The following is a 10,783-nucleotide window of genomic DNA, read 5'->3' as shown; positions in this document are numbered from 1 at the left end:
TGTGGAAGACAGTGTAGCGATTCCTCCAGGATCTAGAACTAGAAATACCATTTGACCCGGTCATCCCATTACTGGGTATATACCTAAAGGATTATAAATCATGCTGCTATAAAGACACATGCACACGTATGTTTATAGCAGCACTATTCACAATAGCAAAGACTTGGAACCAACCCAAATGTCCAACAATGATAGACTGGATTAAGAAAATGTGGCACATATACACTGTGGAATACTATGCAGCCATGAAAAAGGATGAGTTCATGTCCTTCGTAGGGACATGGATGAAGCTGGAAACCATCATTCTCAGCAAACTATTGCAAGGACAGAAAACCAAGCACCACGTGTTCTCACTCATAGGTGGGAATTGAACAATGAAAACCCTTGGACACAGGAAGGGGAACATCACACCTGGGGGCCTGTCATGGGGGGAAGGGGGAGGATAGCATTAGGAGATATACCTAATGTAAATGACGAGTTAATGGGTGCAGCACACCAACATGGCACATGTATACATATGTGACAAACCTGCACGTTATGCACATGTATCCTAGAACTTAAAGTATAATAAAAAAAAAAAAATCTGTGCTCCATGTATTTATTCTTCTCCTCCCAACCCCTGGCAACTACTGATCTTTTCACTGCTGCCTTTTCCAGAATGTCACATAGTTGGAATCATATAGTGTATAGCTTTTTCAGATTGACTTCTTTCACTTAGTAATAGGCATTTAAGTTTCCTCCATGTCTGCTCATGGCTTGCTAGCTCATTTCTTTTTAGCACTGATAATATTTCATTGTCTGGATGAACTACAGTTGATTTATCCATTCACCTACTGAAGGACATCTTGGTTGGTTCCCAGTTTTGGCAGTTATGAACAAAGCCACTATAAAATCTGTGCGCAGGTTTTCGTGTGGACATAAGTTTTCAACTCCTTTGAGTAAATACCAAGGAGCACGACTGCTGGATAAAATGGTAAGAATATTTTTAATTTTGTAAGAAACTGCCAAATTGTCTTCCAAAGTGGCTGTATCATTTTGCATTCCCACAAAAATTCATCCGTGTTGTAATGAATGAGAGTTCCTGTCACTCCACAACTTCAGCATTTGGTATTGTCTGAGTTCTGGATTTTGTGGATTTGGGTCATTTAATAGGTGTGTAGTGGTATCCCACCACTGTTTTAATCACATTTCTCTAATGATGTATGATGTCCTCTGTTGATGGACATTTGGGTTGTTTCCAGTTTGAGGATGGTACAAAAAGAAATGCTGAAAACATTCCTGCAGGTATTTTTGGTGGTCCTATGCACTCATTTTGCTTCAGTATACATGTAGAAGTGTGAAACTGCTGTATCCAAAGATATGGATGTGTTCAGCTTTAGGAAACTGTGCCAATTGGGTTTCCAAGGTAGTTGTACCAGTTTCCACTTCTGCCTGGAGTTAGTCATATTTAAAAACTAAAAACATTTCTTTCATATTGAAATAACTCTGGGATTTGCATAATTCAAAGGAGGCCTGGTATGGCTTGTAACAATCTGAACTATCCTCATTTTCAACAGAGAATTGTAAAATGCTATTAAAGGAGTATAATTTGTTCCCCTTGCTAATGGTAAAAGAGAAATGATTCACACAGAGACACAGAGAATAATGGAAGCCAGCATTCTTGAATCTGTCTTCCCTGTATTAAACTATTACCTAATTAACAGCATGCTGGGGTCGTACATTGGATTCTGAAGCCAACCTCCAGGGTGCACTGGGGTCTATTTGAGGGTGGAGGGTGGGAGAAGGGAGAAGAGCAGAAAAGATAACTATTGGGTACTGGGTTTAATACCTGAGTGATGAAATCTTCTGTCCAAGAAACCCCCATGACATGGGTTTACCTATGTAACAAACCTTCACATGGACCTTTGAACCTAAAATAAAGAGTTTTTTTTTTAAAGAAAAAAAATTCTGCTAAAAATGTACAAATGTATGATATAATTGAATATTTGAATACAACTGAATATATTAAATATTAAGAAATTTTGGCCAGGCACGGTGGCTCACACCTGTAATCCCAGCACTTTGGGAGGCTGAGGCAGCAGATCACAAGGTCAAGAAATCGAGTTCATCCTGGCCAACATGGTGAAACCTCATCTCTACTAAAAATACAAAAATTAGCCAGGTGTGGTGGCATGCACCTGTAGTCCCAGCTACTTGGGAGGCTGAGACAGGAAAATTGCTTGAACCTGGGAGGCAGAGGTTGCAGTGAGCTGAGATCGCACCAGTGCACTCTGAGCTGGCAACAGAGTGAGACTCCGTCTCAAGAAAAAAAAGAAAAAGAGTAGGGTAATTGTGATAAAAATAATTGTATCTTTTGCAGATACATGTCTAAATATCTAGAAGTGAAATGATACAATGTCTGGGATTTGCTTCAGTTCTGTGGGTGGAGGGGGATGTCACTGAGTGGGATGTTGGGGGCAGGACCAGCCACCACTGATGGCAATTGAGGCTGGGCGATGGGTGCTGTGGATTCACTCAACTCTGAACCATTTCTGTGTATCTTCGAAACTTTCCATGCTAAAGTTATTTTTAAAAGCTACTCTTAAAAAAAGATATAAAAAATTGTGTAATCTATTTTAGAAAAATTTCCATCAAAATTCCTAAAATAAAATATGGCAATTGAGGAAGGAAAAAGAAAGAAAAAATGCAGGAAATATAGTAACATATTTTACAATAATGTCAATCCAAAATATTATTTAAGAAGATTTTGCTACATGAGACGAGTAGGGAGTGATATTGTCAATTATCTGAAGTTGCCCATCTAGAAGTTATCAATAAGCTTATTTATCCACCATGAATTTGCTGGTAACCCACTGGGGGCAGAGCATCAGAAACCCCGGCCCGGGCAGGGAGACCTAGGCAGTGCCCTCCTCGGCCTCCCCGCCTATGCCAGTGACCATACCACCAAATCTCTCTGGGTCTGTTTTCTGCTCTGAACAGCGGAGCTCATGATGGCATTAGAGCAACACCCATTTTACTGCGTTGCGAGGAGTAAAGATCATAACGGACATAGGTGCTCTTGATTCATTTGGGAAAAAAGAGGGGCATGGGGCAGGGATTTGCTTGTGGAATAGTGCTCGGAGGGCAGGGAAAGCAGGTAGCTATTTTTATGGGAACCACACACAACCCTAATACTGCAGAAGTTGAAAGAACAAGCTTTTAGGATGGCTCCCAGCACTGCGCCTTGGGAGCTGTCTGCCTTGGGCACTCTTTGCCATAGGCATTGTCTGTCGGTGCCCCAATGACGTCTTCATCCTGGAATTCAATCAGACCTCAAAGCCCTGTGGTAATAATCAAAAGTATCAATATGTGGCAAAGGTGTAGAAGAGTGATTGGCTTGTAGGAAGCACTTAAGGCAGGTGCACAATCAACTTTGTGATAAAGCAGCTGGTTGTCTACTCTGATGTCCCATGGGCCTCTTAAGTATTTCTGGAGCCAAGCCTATGTCTGCAAAATGATGAGCTGCTGCCCCAGAAAGCTACAGCATCTTTCTGCTAAAACCATAATTGATTCAGACTGCACCTAACTAACCTAGCCAGAAAGTTGGAATTTCAAGATGACGAACTAGACCTTTAATTGTTCAATGCTTTTATAGTTCATGTCCAGGGTCACGTGTCACTGGGACACAAACCTCCATCCTCCTGTCCTGTGAAATGGGTACTCATCCTCAAGGTGGTAGAAAGGAGAGGCTGCTTTCCATTCTGCTGATGTTGTTAAGTCCTCGCTTAAAGGGTAAGACTGGGAGGTGCCAAGAAGGCAGCCTGGACAATTTCTCTTCTCTCTGGGTTTGCCACAGACACTTCAGCGCCTGCCTTCCTGAAGTGGGATACGCTGGGTGATTCACCAGGTTCAGTCTGGGAGGAGGCGTGGAGGATCCTGCCTATCTTCTCAGACATGCAAAGTCCCAGGTTTTGTTTTCTGAGTCTTGGCGTCCCCGGCCAAAGTTCCTGGGTACTGGCTGCCACCCATGGGAGAGGGGAACACCCACCAGCTCCACCCCATAGGACATTGCTAGGGCCTTAGTCACCTAGAAAAGCCCTCCACGTATTTGTCCAGTTACTGCAACAATAGAAGGGTCATGCCCCAGCAACTCTGGTCTCCTCACTCTGGCACCTCAAGAAAGCCTCATCAAACCTTTGCCATGAACGCACAATGCCAGAAACGCGGCTGCGTGCCTGGCTTAGCCACGCTTGGGCTGCTCTTCATTCAAAAAGGCCTCTGGCAGCCTCTCCTGAAATCATTTGGGCTCAAGATGTCATTCCCTGGTCACACCTAGATTCTTAACTGGTTTGTTAAGATTTATGGAGAAAGGCTCCATTCTCTTACTCACTTGGCAAATACTTTTTGGCTCCTGTTCAGAGGTGATTGCAAGAAGCATGTGGAGAAGTCAGATGTGGTCTCCGGAGCTGTTCTGGCAGTTTTCACAAGGCCCAGGGGCAGGGTAGGGGTGCATGAGGCCAGGGTGAGTTGTTGGCCTGAAGATCTGAAGACATAGACAAGTTGAGGTACTGCTAACATCTCCTAGGGAGTCCCAAACTTTTGTGCCACCTGGGGTCAGGCAACAGGGAGTGGTGGGGACTGCAGTAAACCAGAGAATGCATGGCCTTTCTAGAGAGCAGCCGCCCTCCCGAGCAGCTGACTGCTGCCTTGTGGGAATAAGTGCCCAGCTGAGCCAGATCTCTTGTTTTGTCAAGAGGAGTCAGGAATTTGGAGTTATTGTGAAATTTGCAGGTATTTCATGTTGACGACTAATTTTTAAAAAATTATATACACACATGGAAAGATGCTCAACATCGGTAATCATTAGGGAAAAACACACCAAAACTACAATGAAATACCACCTCACATCCATTAGGATGGCTACTATTTTTAAAAAAGAAAATAACAAATGTTGGTGAGAATGTAGAGAAGCTGAAACCCTTGTTTCCTGTCAGTAGGAATGTAAAACGTTATAGCCACTGTGTAAAACAGTATGGCAGTTCTGCAAAAAATTAAAAATAGAACTACCATATGATCCAGCATTTCCACTTCTGGGTATACTTCCAAAAGAACTGAAAGCAGGGATACTAACAGATATTTATACACCTCTGTTTGTAGCAGCATTATTCATAGTAGCCAAACTGCACCAGGAACCCAAGTGTCCATCAATAGGTGAATGGATTAGCAAAATGTGACATATATGAGTGTATGCAATGAGACATTATTTAGCCTTAAAAAGGAAGGAAATTCTGACAGTGTTACAATGTGGATGGGTCTTGAAGACATCATGCTAAGTGATATAAGCCGGTTACAAGAAGACAAATGCTGAATGATTCCACTTCTATGAGGCACCTAGAATTGTCAAAGTCACAGAGACAGAAAATAGAATGGTGGTTGCCGGGAGCTGGGAGAGAAGAGAATGGAGAATTAGCATTTAATGGATACAGTTTCTGTTTTGCAAGATAAAAAGAGCTCTGGAGATGGTTGTACAACATTATGAATGTATTTAATGCCACTCAACTATACACTTAAAATGGATAAAATGGTAAATTCTATGTTATGTATATTTTACCACAATAAAAAAAATGGGAACAAAATTGTAAGTACAGCACAATTCAAACAAAATTTGTCTTTGGGTCCTGTGGGGCCCGAGGCTGCTAGCTTGTCCCCTCTGCCATACTGGTCTTCTGCGAGAGCCAGTGGCCGTTCCACATTCTGGCCTAACTCCACTCTGCGTAGTCTTGGGAGCTGGACACACCTAGGTTTGAATTCTGGCTCTGCTCCTTAGTTGTCATGAGATGCTGAATTCTGCTCTACCAGTGGGTCTGGGATTATAAAACTTTGTCTCTGAGATATTTGTTTCCTACTAGAAGGCTCTGAAGGAAACAAATCCACTGGATTCACGAACCTGGACAGAGCATCCATTGCCAATGTGAATAAACTCTGTGTGAAATTAAAGCAGAGCTCAGCTCCTGGCTGTGAGGACGAGTTCCCAGCGCACTGATGTGAAGTGGTACTTCAGAACTATAAACTCTCTTTGACCTCATGCTTAACATTTTAAGAGGAGGGCAGCAAAATCGCCAAGGTATGCTGAGAGCAAGTGTTCATGTGCACCCAGCCAAACATTGTGAAGAAAAGGAGTAGGGAGAGGACATATTCACAAAACAATTTTTTTTTTTTAAGAGACAGAGTCTTACTCTGTCACCAGCGTGGATCGTGATGGTGCAATCACGGCTCACTGCAGCCTTGAATTCCTGGGCTCCAGCAATCCTCCCACCTCAGCCTCCTGAGTAGCTAAGATTATAGGTGTGTGCTACCATGCCTGGCTAATTTTAAAATATATACAGATTATAGAGGTAGGGTCTCACTATGTTGCTCAGGCTGGTCTTGAACTCCTGGCCTGAAGTAATCCTCCTGCCTTGGCCTCCCAAAGTGTTGGGATTTAAGGTGTGAGCAAATACACTCAGCCATTTTTTAAATAATGTAATTTCCCCCATAATTTCCCTGTAGAGTGAAATTTTTGTTGTTGTCTGTTTTGTCTGAGGGATTCCAATGGACTTGCTTTTTCTTACGGTATAAAAGGTAGCAAAAGTAAATTAGAATTTTTGAGTTACATTCTTAAAATTTACCACCTTTCCTTGGACAGGTACTAGAGATTTGAAAACAAATAAACTGTGCCAGGCCCCTGTTCGCAAGGAGCCGACATTGTAGAGGAGAAGACAGAGTATGGTTAAGTGTAGTTTGCTAACTTCCGAGTGTGAAAATTGATTATACAAATTGGGTCATTCTTGTCATACCCAACAAAAACAGAGTTGGGAAGCCAGAAGGGAAAAGCACTTGGGGCATATAGCATTGCTCCAAAAATTTAATTCTCTCCAAGTCCAGCAGCTAAAGCTGCCTGTGGTAACCTAAGACCAGCTTTACCCAATAGCTGCTAAAACAAGACCAGCCTTGGACAAGCTTTACCCAATAGCTGCTACAGCTCAAAGACTAATTTTACCCAGGGCTGTGGCTCACCAACTGGAGCTTTCCAGCTCCCCACAACTTTACTAATGCCCATGAACTTTCTTTCAAGACCACAGACAACATTTCTTTTTAAAAATAAAACCCCCAACTTTCTCTTTGTTCTTCAGACACACCAAAGAGTACCTAGTCTATGTGTATGCCCCAAATTGCAATCCTTGTATCCCAAATAAAACGTTAAATTTAGAGACTCATCTCTACATTTTTATTAGACTATGACATGGGTAAGAGGGTGCAACGAGAGTATCCTGCCGGGCACGGTGGCTCATGCCTGTAATCCCAGCACTTCGGGAGGCTGAGGCAGTTGGATCACCTGAGGTCAGGAGTTCAAGATCTGCCTGGCCAACATGGTGAAACCCTGTCTCTACTAAAAATACAAAAATTAGCTGGGTGTGGTGGCACACACCTGTAATCTCAGCTACTCAGGAGGCTGAGGCAGGAGAATCACTTGAACCCAAGAGAGGGAGTTTGCAGCTGAGATAGTTCCACTACACTCTAGCCTGGGAGACAGAGTGAGACTCCGTCTCAAAAAAAAAGAAAAAAAAAAGGCACTAAGAGTACCTAGGATAGGTAAGCAACTCAGCTAGATAGGAGAGGCCAGGGAAGTGGCCTGCTGGAGAGGAGATCAGAGTTGAAAAATAAGGCTGACCAGGAGTTAGCCAGAGTAAGTGGGAGTGGGGAGATGGAGGAGCCCACAGAGGTGGAGCTCACCTGTCTGCCTGTGATGTAAGGCCTAGAATTGGGTTCAATATTAAGTGCTGCTGTGACATCTGGTCAAACTGAGAGAGCCTAGAATGCTCTAACCACAAATCCCCCTCCCTTCTGCTCTCTTGGATAAGATCCCCTAGCCAAACACGGTGCAGTTCCTGCTTATCTCTGAGCAGTGGGTGCCAGTCAGTTCCCTGTCAGCCTGAGAAATTATTCAAACAAGCCCATCATATTCACCTGCAGGAACCAGGAATCACCCTACCCTTTTGATAGCACAAAGCCTGACTCCAGACCCTGGCTGTTCACTCTGTTCCCAAGTGCAGCCCCTGTGGCCCTGCAAGCTATGCTGTGTTCTGATCCAGAATGTGAGTTATAAACTGCCGTCATCTCATCTGTCCAGTGTGAGGTGTCCTGTGTTTGGCCATCCCCATAACCCTGGGACAGGAATCCCTTTCTCACCAGCAGGATGAATAGGAGGTAATTAAAACAATCCCTGTAAGGGATCTGTGTGCAAAGCCATCAATCAGCATTGCTCGAGGATCCACTGAGGTTGGGAGCAACAGGATGGCTGCTAAGGAAGTGGTCAGAGACCAGCTCCTGAAAGTTTTAGTCCCTTTTAACCAGCCATTGCAGATCATAGTAGCGGGAGCCCCTGGGGGGTGTCGAGCAGGGGTTAGCCCTGGCCAGATCTGAGTTGTTGTATTTTTTATTTTATTTATTTACTTGTTTATTTTAATTTAAGTTCTAGGGTACATGTGCACAACGTGTAGGTTTGTTACATATGTATACATGTGCCATGTTGGTGTGCTGCACCCGTTAACTTGTCATTTACATTAGGTGTATCTCCTAATGCTATCCCTCCCCACTCCCCAGATCTGAGTTTCAAATAGATGGTTCTGGCCAGTGTGTGGGCTGGGTTTGAAGGGGATGAGACTAAAAGGAGCAAATCTGATTAGGGAGTCACTGCCGGTGCCCAGGTAAGAGATGACAGGACCTCAGCTAGGACCAGAAATGGAGAGGTAGAGAGAGAAGGTGAGCCTTGGAAGGTGTTTATAATGCAGAAAATATAATCGGGTTGGCCCCACTGCTTCAAAAGACAGCAAATGTGTGTTGAATACATTAGTGCATGCATGAATATTAATTGAGATTTTATTGGACCTAGGAGAACTGCAGGGTAAGGTTGGGCAGGGTGGGCACTTCCCAAAGGCGCCAGTCATGGGGGTGAGGGTTGTGGGGTCCACACTGCGCTCTGCTCACCAAGTGCAATACAGAGGTTTGCAGAGGGCAACACGGAGACCTAAGACAAAGATATAGCCCCCCAGGTGCTGACCGATTTATAGACGTGAACTATGGCTATGATTGCATGCTAAATTGCTGATTCCGGCTAGGTGGGCAGAAGAGTTCTGAATAGGCCGATGCCATTTCTCTCCATGTTCTCCTGTAAGATAAGAGCTGGGCTTCTTGAACCAAAAAAGTTTTACTTTTTTCCTTGGGGTAGAATTAACCTTCAACCTGTTGACTCAAGTGTGTATTAACCAATAATCCAAATTAAAAACTTTAAAAAGTCAAGGCCTGTTATCAAGGTCCTCTGAAGTGTGATTTCAGGAGAAAATTTAGAAATATGAGAAACTCAATGTATTAAACACCAAAGGGCTTTATGTCAGTGGTTCTCAATCTTGGATGTGCATTAAAACATCTGGGGGCCTTTTTAAAATACTTAAACCTGGGCTGCATGCCCAGCACTTTTGATTCAGTTTGAGAGGGGCAGAGCTTGGGGATCTGTATTTATGTTATCATTCTCGGAACAGCTCTAGAGGGCACTGTCTGCCAGATGTTAGCTCACACCCTGGCAGAAAATGCCATCATGAGAATAGTAGGCACCATTTTTCTGGACTTCCAAAATCAGTAGCTTTCAGGCAAATAGTGAGTAATCTCATTCACATGTAGAATCTATTTTTTAGTTTTTTAATTAAATTTTTTCCTTTTAAAAAAATTTATTTTATTAAAAATATTAGTTTATACAAAAAATTTAAAATTTCCTTTTTTAGAGATGAGGTCTTGCTATGTTGCCCAGGCTTGAGTACAGTGGCTAGTCACAGGCCCAATCCCACTTCAAACAGGAAGGGAGTTTTGACCTGCTCCGTTTCCAACCTGGACTGGTTCACCCCTCCTTAGGCAACCTGGTGTAGTCCCCTGTTCCCAGGAGGTCACCATATTGATGCCGAACTTAGTGTGGACACCCAATCAGCATTGCACACTACAGCCCAGAACTCCCAGCCTCAAGCGATCCTCCTGCCTCAGGCTCCCAAGAAGCTGGGACCACAGGCATGTGCCACTGCACCCAGCAACATATGGAATCTAAGAAAGTTGATCATAGAAGCAGAGAGAATAGTGGTTACCAGATCCTGGGGAGGGTAGGTTGGTCAACCAGTACAAAGTTACAGTTAGACAAGAAGAATAAGTTCTGGTGTTCTATTATACAATAGAGTGACTATAACTATTAATAATAGTAATGCATTATATATTTCAAGATAGCTAGAAGAGAGGATTTTGAATGTTATCACCACAAAGAAATAATAAATGCTTAAAGTGATAAATGTGCTAATTATGCTAATATGATTATCATACAATGTACCGTGTATTAAAACATCATACTGTACCCCATAAATATGTATAATTATGTATCAATTATAGATAAAATAAAACTAAAAAAAGTCACTAGCTTTCATTACCTCATTTTATTCACACATCATACTAAATCAATGCTCAAAAGTCTTGTTCTTGTTCAGACAAAACAATCAAGGTTTATAAGTATAGGGAAGCTTCAAGTTGAAAAAAATGATATCCAAGAAGATTCCATCTTGATTCCAACTTAGGCACATTATCAAGCATTTTGAAGGGCTAGTTGTTATCCTTTCTGTTGCAGCTGAAAGCCCTGATAAATCAGTTAGGTTGACATCTTAAATTCTCAGGACAAATTTTGTTTCATCTTCTCCCTGCCCCAAAGTAAGCCATAAATCAAGCTTTACAAGGA

The sequence above is a fragment of the Hylobates moloch genome, unplaced genomic scaffold (assembly GCF_009828535.3).
Source record: "Hylobates moloch isolate HMO894 unplaced genomic scaffold, HMol_V3 SCAFFOLD_21, whole genome shotgun sequence".
In the NCBI taxonomy this organism is placed as follows: domain Eukaryota; kingdom Metazoa; phylum Chordata; class Mammalia; order Primates; family Hylobatidae; genus Hylobates; species Hylobates moloch.
The sequence above is the reverse complement of the archived record's forward strand: the minus strand, read 5'-3'. Positions refer to the sequence as shown.